This window comes from Hyaena hyaena, unplaced genomic scaffold, assembly GCF_003009895.1.
Source record: "Hyaena hyaena isolate Hyena2069 unplaced genomic scaffold, ASM300989v1 scaffold_693, whole genome shotgun sequence".
Lineage (NCBI taxonomy): Eukaryota > Metazoa > Chordata > Mammalia > Carnivora > Hyaenidae > Hyaena > Hyaena hyaena.
Genome location: NW_024081321.1, coordinates 384,989 through 400,108, shown reverse-complemented (window position 1 = coordinate 400,108; position 15,120 = coordinate 384,989). Strand labels below are relative to the sequence as shown.

At 46.4% G+C, this 15,120-nt stretch overlaps 1 long non-coding RNA gene across 2 annotated transcripts in view; it reads right to left on the bottom strand.

The window, feature by feature from the left end:
• The window catches only part of LOC120220352, a 31,868-nt gene extending 23,742 nt beyond the window's left edge, over positions 1-8,126 (bottom strand). For both annotated transcript variants that reach the window (XR_005525547.1, XR_005525546.1), the window contains exon 1: positions 7,910-8,126. This is a non-coding gene — a long non-coding RNA (uncharacterized LOC120220352). The remainder of the gene's footprint in view (positions 1-7,909) is intronic.
• Between the last annotated feature and the right edge of the window lie 6,994 nt (positions 8,127-15,120).

The window sequence follows — 15,120 nt, the reverse complement described above, 5'->3', positions numbered from 1 at the left end:
GAACATGCAGGAATTACAGGAAGCTCTAGCCAGTGATTTCAGATGCCTGCAACGGCACTACAGGTGACCGCAGAGGGCCTCCTGGAAGCCATGGTCAAAGCCTCCAAAGCTGCCTGCTGCTGCTACAGGAACAACGTTGATGTCAACTTCCCTTCTACTTCCAAATCTCACTTGATATTTTCTCTCTGGCACAATCTAAGCAGGAAGCTTCTGGAAAAGCTTTTGGGAAATGTAGTTTCCACATTTTATAGCCCATGTGATTCCGGGGGAACACAGAAGGGACAAAGAGGTGATCCGGCACAAGGTCTACATGAGAAACATTAATAACATCCCACTTGCTGGTGGGAGATGTGATCCTGAAATGATTTCCTGAAGTGAGTTGGCAAGGCTGAGTCTGGGTGGGATTGATGCTAGGAAGCAAAGTCTGGTAGACTCTGTAGTCGCAGCCGAATGGAGGGGTGGCTTGACGAGTGTGTGGGACCACACAGGGGACCACAGCAGGTGCAATGCGATGACCTCCAGGTGTGACACAGGACACACTTTGATTTAGAACTTTCACTGGAGCATGGAGCATAAATGGGAGACAGAAAGCATAGTTGACTGAGGGCAGGCAAGTCAGGAAGAAGACTCTCTAGCAACCCAGACATTCAACTGATAGTTACCAAAAGGATGTTATGAATAAAAAAGAAATTATTCCAGGGCAGGCAAAAAATTTGAATAGCCTGAAATAGGGCAGTAATGTTGGAACTAGAAGGAAAAAGGTAGAAATCTGAGCCTTTGAAAAGGAAGTTGATAGCTCAGTGGATAGTGGGAAGGGAAAAGAGGCCAAACAGGACTTCCTGGTTTATGATCTGGGTAACCTTGTGAATGGTAATACTAACTGAGATACTACTTGAACACAGACTAGAAGTTGGATTTGAGTCATTGTGTTTTGGGAAGCACATTATGATGTCTAAATGAAAGGCCCAGTAATTCACTGAAGATGGGGATGGGGGTTGGGTTGGTCTTCCCCATTCCTGTGGATCAACAAGATAGGTCTTATATGCAGATGGAAGTAAAAATAACCTACACATTTGACATTGGATGTGCCCTAGTCTTATTCCCTCACCAAGTTTGATGTCTACCATCCAACTATCAGTACTTGCAGTGTCAGCTTTATGTTCAAAGACTTCAGCTTTTGTACTTTCATGCCCCCTGCAGCATGGGGAGGGGGGAGGGAGGAGGGGTGGGATCACTGCTTCCATCCACCACTTAGCCTGAAGACAGTCCAGGGCATTTCTGTGTCATACTGACAACTCGCCACTGATCTCAGATCTCAGAATAAGGCCAGAAGGAAGTGGAGCTAGAAGAAACTTTTAGGGGCACCTGGGTGGCTCAGTTGGCTAAGCATCCGACCTCAGCTCAGGTCATGATCTCACAGTTTCTGAGTTCAAGCCCTGCGTTGGGCTCTGTGCTGACAGCTCAGAGCCCGGAGCCTGCTTTGGATTCTGTCTCTGTCTCTGTCTGTCCCTTCCCTGCTCACACTCTGTCTCTCTCTCTCAAAAATAAATAAACATTAAAAAAAGAACCTTTCAATCCTACACAATGCAGGAATAGTCAGAGAGATATGTGGGGTTTGCAGATAGAACAGAACCTTCTTGCTATTATCTCTTCTGTCTTCATAGTCTCCTTTCCTGATTTATAATTCATATTTCTTTATTAATAACTTGATTCCTGAAATCTTAGGCGATTCCAAACCAATTTCTCCCATCAAAACAAAAAGAACTCATCAGCTAGAATCATGAGTCCATTAAGATCGAATGGTACATCTCCATGAAATTATGATTTACACTGTACACCAGGTTAATAAAAATGGAAAAGCACTCCGTTGGAAGGGAAATATATCAAAGAATCTTTTAAAGCTGTCTAAATGACATGAAACAATATTGTGAGGAAACCTGGAGAGAGAGAAAGCAAGAGACAGAGGAGGTACTGACTGAGAAAAAAGCATGACCGATAACCCGCAAGCCAGTAGAGTGGTATGACTCAGAGCTCCAAGTTTTGGGTAGACAGCTGAAGCCAGAGAACAGTCGGAGCTGCAGACAAACACTTAAATTAAGCATTCTGGTGGCCTGTCCTACAGCTCTTGAGCTCATTATCGGTGTGTTGATTAATATGGCTCCTGAGAGCCCCTCCTAGCCAAAAGCGGTGAGTTTTACAACTGGTTCCAAGTGGACTCAAAACGTTGCTCATTTCAACCTATTCCAAAGAGTTCAAGAAAACAGTCATATGTCAAGAACTATGTAATATTTTCCACATAATTCTGATTGTTTCATATCATCAAAAACACTAAGAGGAGAGGTCCTCATAGCTATAGGATAGTATGGAGCCTAATACCCTTCCCAAATGGCTTCAGGCTAGTGTTGCTTTTATGTACTTTATTTATTTATACAAACATAAAGACACTTAACTGGAAAAGAGCTTGGAAACCACTAGCTTAGCGGAGCGGTATGTTGGACGGAATTAGATGTTAGACAGAAACAAGACACAGAACGGGACATGAAGAAACAACAAAGGTCACATTCCCCTGAAAGCGGGATTAATTCCTTGATGTGCTAGAGCCATCCCGTAGGTGCCGGCTTGTAGGAAAGGATGGGGCGCATCTTTCCCTAACTCTGGATTCAGGGGCTTCACATTAGCAGCTCAAAACTGGCCATGGTGGGAGTGTTTACGGCATAGAAACTGGCAAATGCCACACGAATCTGGGCCTTTTCTTCCCGCCCCCCTCAAGACAGATGGTTATAAACACTTGCCCACATACTACTGGAACTTAATCCAGAGACCATTTAGCCAGCAAAACTGCCAAAGCCCTGTGAAACTCTGACCAATTGCCTCTGGCCATGGTCAAGTTAGGAACATGTGGAAGTTTGTAGAACCCAGAAAGAGGAAGGAGTTCTTCTTGGAAAACGCACCTCTGCTACGTAGTCAGAGACATAGCCGTAAACAAGGGGTCTGAGAATTGATATGGAAAGGGCCACATGGCAGACACTGCTCAGACAAGGAACAAGGAACCTTTCCCACTTGACCAAAGACTTCGCATAAAGGAAGTAGTTGGGGGAGCCAAGAAGGTTGGGACTCAGAAGGAGCAGTATCCAAGTCATTCTGACAGCGAACTTCTGCTTCTGCTAAGTCCAAACAAAAGAAAAATGGGCTCCAACCACACATTCCTGAGGCATCACACAGAACCTTCCTAGACCAAGGGTCAGCAAGCCCTGGGCTAAGTAAGTGAGTGACGCCATAGAAGCTCTTTCTGAGAGGCTCCAGATGGACATCATCCATCTGTGATGTCTGTGACTCCCTCCTGACTGAAGCAAAGATGGAAAAATCTCTTCTGCTCCCTTCCTGGGTCCTAAGCCTCTTCGGCAAGACATGCCATTAACCCTGAAGTGGCTTCCAGGAAGGTACAGGAAAAGTAGAAGCCGTCACACACAGAATAAGAGAAGCTCTGGCAGCCTCATGGAAGGAAGTTTTGTTCCATTTTGAGGAAGAAGTTGATTTCTTTGAATGAGTCTGGGAAGCGCCCGCCTCTGCCTGGCATGCCTTCTCTAGGTCTTGCTGAGCTCTACGTGTTTAAGACGTAGGGACCGGCTTGAGGCGGTGAGCACACACAGCGCTGTGGGGCCACGCGGGGCCCTCCCTGTTTTCACCAGCTGCTTGGCAATTGTGTGCCACAGTCATTGTGCAGTCAAGCGTGAGAGTGCAGGCAATGGTGCCTGTTCATCTCAATCCTGAGACCCAAGCTCATTAATGAAAAAAACCTTTTTTTAAGTTTATTTATTTTGAGAGAGAGGGAGGAAGAGAGAGCAGAGGAGGAGCAGAGAGAGAAGCCCAAGCGGGGTCCATGCTCAGCGCAGAGCCTGATGAAGGGCTCTATTTCATGACCCTGAGATCATGGCCTGGGCCATAATCAAGGGTCGGACACTTAACCAACTAAGCCACTGATGTGCTCCTCTTTAAAAATGTTTTTATTTCATTTTTGTAAAGCAGGCTCAACAGCCAACATGGGGCTTGAACCCATGGCCCTGAGATCAAGTCAAATGTTCTACTGACTGAGCCAGCCAGCGACCCCTCTCTGAGAACCGAGTTCAAAGGCAATCAATGTCTTCCCAAAGAAGGCTGAGCGTAGGCACGTTTTTCCTAGAGGGCGGCAATTTCCCTGATGGCTCACTCTCCAAGAGTATATTTTGCTTTCTCAAGAAAACATCGACTTCATTATTTAGAAAAAGATTTGAAGTATGTGAGGACAGCTTTAAGAGCTGATATTCAAAATAGTTAACTAGCGTCATGTGGACACTGAGCAATCAGAATAGGTGCTGGCATCAGTGCCAGGTTCCTGGAGACCCCGGGCGTGCCAGCCTTAACTCCTTAGATGCTGGATCCTGAGAGATCGTGCCCAAGCTGGAGTGTGGGCGACTGGGAAGCAGGACGCTCTGGGAGCTGGGGGGGTGGGGGGTGGGTGACATCAACCACTGTGGAAACATTGCAATGTCTTAAACAACCAATCAGGCTGTGACTGTGCATTCCAGCCGTGGAAACATGACCATCCAGGACTTCATGGGCCAAAGGGGAAGAAAAGTCACCTTTGGCTGTGTTTCAGTTTGTATTGTTGGTAATCAAGGGCCTGACCTTGTGAGTTTTGGTCTGAAGAGCAGGAGTCCAGGATTAATAGTTCTTACGCACCTGTTTAAATTTCAAGTCATTCCTTTATTTTCCTATCTTTGCGAATCTTTTCTGTGTTTTAAGAGCACGCTTTGATGTCACTTTGATGACGTTTATTTATCTTCTTCAAACCTGCTACGACACTAGTACCTTTCGCCGCAAAACTGATTCACGCTCGATGTTCTATATTTAGCAACCATCTGAGAAGGATCTGAGTCTGCACTTAGCCCTAAATAGCTACAAATAAGGGAGAAGCAGCAGCACCCCTTCAAGAGCCTCTGTAGGAAGCGCTCTGCCAGGGGTGGTTATGGCGTCCAGGGACTTACAGGTGTGCAGACGAGCTGTAAGCGCACGGGAAACCCAGGTAGTAGCTGATTGAGGACTCCGAGTGGTTTACTATGAAGCAGTTTCCTCACTTTTTCCAGATGGGGTGTAAGGAAACATTTCAGCGTGTTTATCTGTGTGCCCAACCCTATTTAGCAAAAAATGATTGCTCTTTGCTTCTTGTTACCAGGCTCAGATGATACTATGGTAACCGGGCTGCATAAAAGGGAGGGGGTGGGGGGGGAATGCTGCTTAGCAACTTGAAGATTTTTAAAAGGCAAGTACTCATTTTAACAGCAACAGTTTCTCAAATGCCAGTTTTGAGGAGAGAAAAGAGAAGAACAGTAGAGCAGGCAAATGGAATGACGTAAGCTCATGGGAGTTTGGCTGGGACCCTGCTCCCTGATGGGGACACTGAGGCTCCCAGAGGGTGAGTGGCGCCCTCTGGGTTGGCTGGCTAGGCAGGGGCAAGGCTGGGACTGACATGCAGATCATCCTAATCCCAAATTCCACACCCTGTATCGCACCATGCTTAAAAAAAAAAAAAAAAAAGAATGAGAAAATCTGCGAGAGAGGAAAAAATTTAAACACCCCATGAAAGTGTCAACAAAGTGAAAAGAGTACGGACATCTGTTTTTCAGGTAGCAAGTCAATGGAAAGGAGAAAAATACATTTGAATGTATTTATTTAGGGCAAGAAATGGTGACAGGCAGGCAGTGCTGAATTCCGGCCTCCCCCGAAAGGACTGGAGGTGGCCTGTTCCTGGAGGAATTCCTAGACGTTGCAAAGACTCAACGCAGAGGGGCTGGAGGAGAGGGGAGGGCTGGGAAGGGGTGTAGAGGGAAGACGGAGGGCGAAAGGCTTGCTCTGATTTAGGAAAAAGACTGTCTGAATGGGAAACACAGGCCTCAACACAGATGACCACGTGGCCTCGACCAGGACTATAACCAAAGGTGGGGCCAGAGCACCCACGGCCTCCCTCACGGGCCCACGCTCTGCTTCCCTGCTCCCCCGCCAGCCCAGCCCTCCGTCCCCGTCCCCGGAGACCAAGTACTAGGTGACTTAAAAGCCAGGGTTCAGACGCGGAGTCGCTGTGAGGTTCGGCCTGATGCGCGCATGCCTGGGAGAGTATGTCAGGCGAACGAGCCTTCTCCCAGGCACACAGACCGGGAGTCCCTGAGTGAAGCCCTGTCCTCAGCTGTCTCAGTGCTGGAGACATGCCATTCAAGTCGGATCCAAGGCCTAAATTAGGCCCATCATAGTCCAAGGTGGCGGAAGTCCTGTCTCTTTTCCGGCGCCTGGAGGGCTCGCATGGATGACAACAAGCTGCGGGCCAGCAAGCTGCGGGCCGAGCTTCCTGCTCTTTGGTCACCCTGTCACTCGATCACTCCAGGAGCCCAGACGGAGGGCGACCCTGTCCCCCCCCCCCCCCCCCCCCCCCCCCCCCCCCCCCCCCCGCCTTCAGCTGCCCTGCAAGGGGAGCACACCCAGGCCCAGGGCTTCCAGGCCCTGGTGCGCGCCTCCCCAAGAGGCGTCTCCTTGCTTCCCCTGGTAATGACACAGCAGTGACAAGTGCAGCTTTGGGCTGCGGTGGTCACAACCACGTCATGGGCTGGCTCCTCTCCACCTTCTTTCCACTCGCTTCTAATTGTGTGGACGCAGTGTCAGCAAGAAACAGTACACAGACTGCTTCTTCCCGTTCTAGTTGAGCTCAAAGGGCTGTTAGGCTCCTAACGAACCAGACGCCACCAAACAGGAGTTCTAATGAGGCAAGAGTTTGAGGAGGGGCGCGGGGGGGAGGGTCGGCACCGTCCGTACTCAGGGCGCAGTGACATGAGAGGAGGGATCTTCTGGGTTCTAGTCTCCATTTTGCCCTTGGCTCTTCCACCACCTTCTCATCACCCCTGTCCCCAGGTGCACCCACATACTCTGGCCATAATGAATTTCTTTCTTTCTTTGATGTTTTTTTTTTTTTATCTTTGAGAGAGATAGAGTATGAGTGGGGGAGGGGCAGAGAGGGAGAGGGAGACCTAGAATCTGAAGCAGGCTCTGCACAGTCAGCCTAGAGCCCGACGCAGGGTTTGAACCCACAAACCGCTGGGATTATGACCTGAGCGAAGTCGGAGGCTTAACCCACTGAGCCACCCAGGCGCCCCACCGCTCCCACCACCCCCCATAGGCAAATTCTTGAAAGCTCCACGAATACGTCCACATGTTCATTCACCCTGCCCCCCAGTTCATGAGAGGGTCCCCTCACAAGAGAACGCACTCGGTCTCGGGCTACTGCAGCTGGGGTAGTCAGAACTGATGTGCCATTTTTTAAAAAGCACACATCGGGGTGCCTGCTGGCTTCCTTGGTTAAGTGCCTGACTCTTGATTTTGACTGCGGTCACAATCTCACGGTTGGTGAGTTCAAGCCTGGCCTCTGCCTGCTTGGGATTCTCTCTCCCTTCCTCTCTGTTTCTACCCACCCCCTCTCAAAACAATAAATAAATAAATAGCACAGCTTACTTTCAAAATCCTAATCTCAATGAATTAAGAAACAACCAGTGGTAGTTGTTTAGATAGCAGTCTGCCCCTTTTTATAGATAAGGACATGAGAGAAGTAGTTTAGCTGGACGTGTCCGGCTTACGCCACCTGGGTCCCTAGCAGGGAGCTGGTGAGGTTTGGGATAAGGTTCAAGTCCAAATCCCCTGCTCTTTGAGGACGTGCAAACCTCCTTCTCTTGCGGCTTACATTAATTACACCCAAACCTGCCTTTTAGAGCAAAGCAAAACAAATACCCCCTCTCTTTCCAATATCGGCCCTCCAGATATTTGAAGGCAGCTACTGGCTCCCCTCCCGAACGGCCCTTGCTTCTCACACTTGAAAGTGCACAAAACTCACCTGGGGGATTCGGATTCACTGGCTCTGGAAAGGGGCTGAGGATCCCCGTTGCTAACAAGCCTCACCTTCTCCCAAATCAGTTGCTCAGAGGAGGAACAAAAATGTGTATCATCTTCAAAGTCAAGAAAAAGAACTTGCTGTGTTCTTTACTGTTTGCTGCTTCCCTGCCTGCCTAAAAGTTCCGCACTTGCATGAACATTTAATAAATGTCTCCTGTGTTGGGCAGACACAGTAAAATAAAGTAGCTCCTCCTCCTTCCCTTTCTTTAGAAAGAACCTTTGTCTGTTGCCCGTTACTCAGCTTATCTGAAGAGCACAGTCGTCATCTCTAAATCGGCGGTGCCAGTGGCATTGAACCTTGGGGGCCCAGCATGATGCCTGAAACGCATGGGTAGGCGTCTAATAAATGTCATGACCACCCCACCACACAAAATCGAACCCAACTCGCGCACATATCAGTTGCCCTAGCACTGTGTCCTGCCTGAAACGACCGGAAAAACGCTTCCACTGAAGGGAGCCCGCGGCAGGGGCCGCCCCCGAGGCCTTTCTCGAAGGGGAACACAATGGCTCGCTGTTCGCCCGCGGGGCCGCGGGAGGCGCGCCGGGCGAGCTCTGCCGCCCTCTGCTGGACGGAACGCGCGCCCCGCGCCGGCGGGTCTGGTCACCTCGCGCCGGCTCCCGGGGGACCGCGTCCGGATCCAGCCGCTTATGCAACACCGGGCTGCAGCCAGAGCACGTCTGAGGAAAGGAAATCGCGGGCTTCATGGCGCGTCGGCGAAGACCGGTGATAAGAGAACAGGGGCGCGAGGAAACGGCGAGCCCACCCCCTCCGCCCCCCGCGTAGCAGGCGCCCCGAGCGACGGCCGCGAACGTCGCCTGCGGGACCCGGACCCCCGAAAACAAGCCGGGGGCTCCCTCCTGTGCCGTTGCAGTTGAGGAACCCGAGGCTGGGGGGGCTGGGCACATTACTGAGGGAAACTAACTGCGGAGGGCTCCCGCCAGGGTTTGAATTAGGGCCTTTCTGCCTGCAGAATGCCAACTCCCCACACCTAGCGGTGCCATTAATTAGCCATTAATTAGCCTGCGAGCTGTACCAAGTACCCGGTCGTGTTGGGTCTTGGTGCGCTTCATTTTCGGAATGAGGGGTTGGCTGAGGTAAACTCTGAGTTCCTTTCAGCTCTCACCTTCTGAATACAAGCCTTTGTTGCTTACTGGTCGCTCTTGGTGCACAGGAATGGGCTCTGGGGTCATCTCCTCCCCGGGGGGACCGTGCATTTCTCATCAAGCATAATTACTGGGAGACAGCTGGCCCCCCTACTCTGCAGCCCCAAGCTTGCCAGGGCCCCACCGCCAGAGTCTCCAGAACTTACCTGGCTTCTCCCCTCCTCCAAGTTACTGTCAGAGGCTCAGACTTGTGTTTTCTAATCAAGCCTCGGAGTTTTTCCAATGTGACCACTGGTGAAATGTAGCAAAGAGTTAGCCTTGTGTGTCCAAGAGGCCTCGTTTGTGTCGCAGAGAAAGGAACACTACAGACTAGACAGGCTCATCTAATCCCGTCAGAGGCCACGAGAAACATTGATAAACTCTCCAGGGAAAGTCCCCGGGGTCCTGCCCCAATGAGCTGATGGGACCACTTACCTTTTTCGTTTTGTAAAAATGGGTTTCTTGAGGTATGATCAACACACAAAAAGCTGTAGCTATTTAAGGTTTTCAACTTGAGGTGTTTGGAGGTTAAGCATCACAGTCAATGCCACAAACACAGCCTTCGCCTCCAAAAGTTTCCTCCTGCCTCATGTTTTGTTTTGTTTTGTTTTGTTGCCCTTCATTATTTGCTTCAGGCATTTTCTTTCAGCCTGCATCAATCTTTAGGAGTTTTAACTCGGTTCTTTAATGGTATGAAGGGGTGGACATTTCAGTCCAGTCTAGTTTGGATATTGATTTATGACATTCTTCCAGTTCATTGGAATCTTCAGGTCGTAAAATATTTTAAGGACCTCTTTCCCCACAGGGGGCCAGGAAGCATCTCTGCCTCTCAGACAGTTTGACAGAAAATTTCAAAATCCAAAAACATGAAAACAGGAAGGCACCCTAGAGATTATATGATCCCATTCTCTCATTTTATGGATGACAGTCTGAGCTATTTGTCCAAATAAAGAGAGTTCTCTAGAAACAATTTTTTTTTTAAGCAATAAAACAAAACCAAAACAAAACAATAAATGGGGATGCACTGAGCATCTTCTCCCAGGCTCTGGACGGTGCCTTTCATACACTGGCAGGAAGGCATTAGGAAAGCTTCGTCAACACAGAATCAGGGCAGCCACCAGAAAGTTCGGGTTCGGCCTGATTATTATATTCCAAGCTTTTAAGAAAGTTGAGTCTGGTGCCAAAAATATATCAATGTCTTTCCCGGAGCTCCCCCTCCCAACATGGCGCTGGGGGGCAATTCTGGTCTCATGAAAACACCATACCACACAGTATTTGAGGAGGCCCAAATGATGTTCACCCCTGAACTGATGATAAAATGCCGATCAAACACTGATCAAACCTCATCAGAGGCAGCCAAGTTGCAGTTGGAGACGGTCTCTGGCAGAGTTTCCAGACTGAGAGCACATGCCAAGCGTAATTGAATGTGAGTATGATAAACAGCGATGGACCCTCACTGACAGACTGCAGTGCTGTTAGAACAAGAATCCCAGCCGTCCTGGACTGGTGGGGAGATCCTGGGAGGTCCAGCTGCAACCCTCGAATTCTGTCATCCCAGCTTAGAGAAAACCCCTCCTCTTTTTCCCTTAAAAATGTGAACTGTTTCAATTTGGTCTTTTGTTTGTTGGTTGGGTAGGGTTTTGGGGGGGATTTTTCTTTGGGGGGGGTTTTGGTCCCATCCACTGTTTTCCCTATTAACATGGAACTTCTGTGGTTTGTGTTTTATTTCATCTTGTCGAGATCAGTAAACAAACTGCCCCCTTCCCCAGGGTGCTTGGAAGTGAGGGGGTGGGGTAGAGGGCTCCCGAAGTCCCATCAACCTGTAGGATGAACTTGGCCCATGTTCCGGGAGCATATTTATAACTCATGGTTTATATTTTTGGGAGGAGGGGAGGAGGAAGAGATGACATTGACATCTTATGAAGTAGCAAGTAAATCTGCATGGGTTTTAAAGATAAAGCACAAGATTTGAAGGAAATTCCTTCTTTGCAGCTGATTGCTTCCAGCTATCACCCCCCACCCTCCCCGCAACCCCCGGGGGCCCACATATGAAAAATACCAGATTTGACATTTGAGTCCATCCAACTTTTTGCCTTGAAAATATGATTACTACTGTTATACTTTTACCTGCACCACTGCTACTTAGTACTGTTACTATCACTCCAACGGTTACTTTCACTACTATGCCTAACATGCACTCCCTTTTTCCTCTTTTTTACAAGCTGGAGAAATCTCAGGGCTCCAGGGGGACAGGACTGCTGCTATGTTCTGCAGAGCCTGAAAAGATGGTGATTCCTTTAACCTCACACCTAAGGGCACATCTCACTAAGAATTAATAACGGCTAAAAAAAATAATAATACAGGCCAGTCCTCCAACACAGTGGCCATCAGCTCTTGCAAGCCTGTGCAAACCACCATTGATGTCTCACACCAACATTTGGGCGACACACTGGGTAAGTGATAAGGCTGCTCAGGGCCAGCAGTCTGGGCCAGAGTCCAGCTATCCTGGGCTGACTCACTCTGAACCGAAGGGACTGATGTCACACTTGTAACACATCTGTGGCACACCAGAGCAAGATCTGATTTAGCCTACTCATGACAGCAAACAATTTTAACAGTTTTCCAGTTAAGAAAACAGAAGACTTCTCTTTGGGCTGATTAGTCCCAGATGGGAAGGAGATTTGATTGAGAGAAGTTTGCATGTGACACTGATCACATGGAAATCTGTTGTTTTCTCCTCTGGGTTCTGAGATGCCACCTGCTGGTGTTTCCAAAGGATTTGAAGCTCAGTCTGCTCCTAACTAGAGAAGAACCTCATTCATTCATCCATCCATCCATCCATCCATCCATCCATCCATCCATTCATTCAACAAATGCTCATTGAATTCCTACCTTGAGCTATGTACTCTGCCAGGCACTGAGGACATTAAAAGAAATCACTGCAGACATGTTCCTTCCACCATGGGGCTTTCTATCTAGAGAGGGACACAGAGAAATGAGCTGACTTGAAGAGCACAACAGAGGAAACAGAGAGTGCTACATGGCACACAAGTACAGATTCAAAGCCTAACTTTGGGAATTGGGAAGTGTAAGGTCTAAGGGAAAAGCTAACAGAATTAGAAAAGTTAGCTGAGTGTGGTGCAGGGAAGGCTTCAGGAATCTAAACTGTCAGGTGACTCTGAAGGATAGATGCTTAGGAAGGCAGAGGAAGGGAATAAAGACTGGATTTCTGGCAAGGGCAGCAACTGGACTCTGCATTATCAATGATGTCCTGGCCCAGGCGAGCAGGACCATGCCCACATCAAGTCCATCCTCATTGTTCGAGGCTGCACAGGTGAGGCCCACCTCTTCACCACCACGTAATTTAATTTGGGATCTCCCAGAGACACCATCTCAGTCATTGGGCAAAGGAGGCTTTGTTTGAATACTGGTAGCTGGGTTCCCATCCATCACTTCCCTCCCAACTGAGCCTCTGGGTCTGCACCCAGGCTGCACCAAGGGGAGGAGAGGATGTCTGTCATCCAAGCTGGAAACACACCTCAGGAAAGGCAAAGCACATGGACAGGGCTACGTTGTTCCTTTTTTTTTGCTTTATGAAATTCATTCTTAGGTCTTTGTAATCTCAAAACACTTTTATCACAATGTGGAGAAGTCCTAAACATTCAATTGTCCCAAAGCTCTTAAAAATTTATCCAAGCATTATCTCCCAACACAGTTTTGGGGCCCAGATATTTTTAGGTAAATTCTTTCAAATCCTTACTGATACAATTCCTATTTTTCCATAGACTTCTCTTAAAGATAAGAAAATATAGAATACTACCTAATTCATTTTATGAAGCCAGAATAATCTATTAAAGACTCGGCACATCTGCCTCATTCTCCATCCTTCACTGCCTCCTCTCTCTGTCTCTCTCTCTCTCTCTCTCTCTCACACACACACACACAAATGTAACTATTGGCTTACATTAACTGTCACTCAAAAGCTCCTACAAAAGTCCCACAAAAGCTAGAAAATGAAAACTGAGAATGTAGTAGACTAGTAATTCACTACAACCAAAAACATCATCATAGTTTAAGATGACAAAAGCTAACAATATAGCCCATTGCATTAATGTCAGATAAAAAATAGTAAATACCGAAAAGGCATCCAGTAAGTTCAACAACAATTCTTTCTTAAAAAATACAAAAGAGGGGTTGCCTGGATGGCTCAGTCAGTAGAGTGTGTGACTCTTGATCTCAGGGTCATGAGTTCAAGCCCCATGTTAGGTGTAGAGATTACTAAATAAATAAATAAAATACAAAAAAGAGAAATGGAAGGAAATTTCTCAGAAATATAAAGAATATTCACCTCAAAACAACAGGCATATGTCACAGTACAAACTAGACCTATGACTACTAAAACCAGGTCTGTGAGTAATGAGCACACTGGTATCATGATTAATTAACAGTGTTCTGGAAGATATGGCAAAACATTAATTCATGGCACTTAAATAATCATTGAAAGAGAAGAAAAAATTGCAATTACTTGCAGGATATACAAATCATCCAAAATAAATCATGGTGAGACAGTAAAATGAATGGATATTAAGCATATGTATAAACATGTGTTTATTTTTTACATCTGTCAAGTCACAAATAGTTTAACATATAACAAAAAGACCCTTTATAATATCAAAAAAGCCCCTAACATATGTAGAAATAATGTTACATCAGAAATACATAAGACCTCCATGTACTTATGATAGTATGACTGAAATAAATGGAGAAACTTACTCTATTTTTGGATGGGAAGACTTAATTTTGTAAAGATTTGAAGACTTTTACCAAAATCTCATGCTAAAATCTAAGTGTTTTCTTTGCAATTTATCAAAATAATCCTAGAATACATAGAAAAAGCCATGGGTGAAAACAGTAAAGAAAAATACTGGGAAAGGAAATTGGTGATGCTGGATGACCACCAAGTAGAACAGGCCATGTGTCTGTCAAAGCTCCATCTGGGAGGAAAGGGCACCTTTTTCTAAGAGGAATGCTTAGAGGAAAGTATGGGTGCTAATTGGTTCATCCAAATGGGATGGCTTTTGTAATCTGACTGAGGTACAGCCGTAGATTTAAAGATTGAACAGTGTAGGGGAAAAAAATGAACATTTCAATAAATCACAGTGGCCAACTGGGTATCCTTATGGAAAAAATTGAATTGGTTGCTTATTTTATACCATTCATTGAAATCAGTTTGAGGTGGTTTAAGGACCTCCCAATAATAGGTAAAACTTTAAAACTTCTAGAGGAAAATATAAGTATAGTAGTTTAACACCTCTGGAGAGAGTAGGATATCTTAAAACTGGTAATAAAAGCTTAAACTATAAAGAGAATATGGTCACAATTGATTAGATTATATTTAAAAACTATTTATCAAATTATTATTATCAAATTATGAAAATTGTTTATCAAAAAATCTACACAATAAAAAGACAAATTACTACCTGGCGTATATACACATACACACAAACATTCATAAAACTGGAGAAAGAATCTGTACGTAGAATATACCAAAAAACCCCACACGTGAATCAATAAGAAAAACACAAAAATGAAACATAAAAAGGCCAAAAAGCGACCAAAGGACAAATATAAATATCCAATTAAAATATGTAAAGATTTAAAGCTTCTAAATAATTATGGAAATGTAAATTAAAAACTACAATGAGCTACTTTTTCATTATCAGATTGGTAAATAAAAATATTCATCAAGTCTAAGCTCTGGTGAGGATAGAGAGTGGACAAGAGCTTAATGGTGCAAATAATCTGGAAAACAGTCTGGCATCATGTAGACATTTGGAAATCTACATCCCCCAAATCCAGGATTTTCACCCTCACATGTGAGAGGTAGAAACAACTCATGAACACTTTCAACAAGGGACACATAAAAACAGTCATAGATGGGGGCGCCCGGGTGGCTTAGTCGGTTAGGCGTCCGACTTTCACTTAGGTTATGATCTCGCGGTTCGTGGG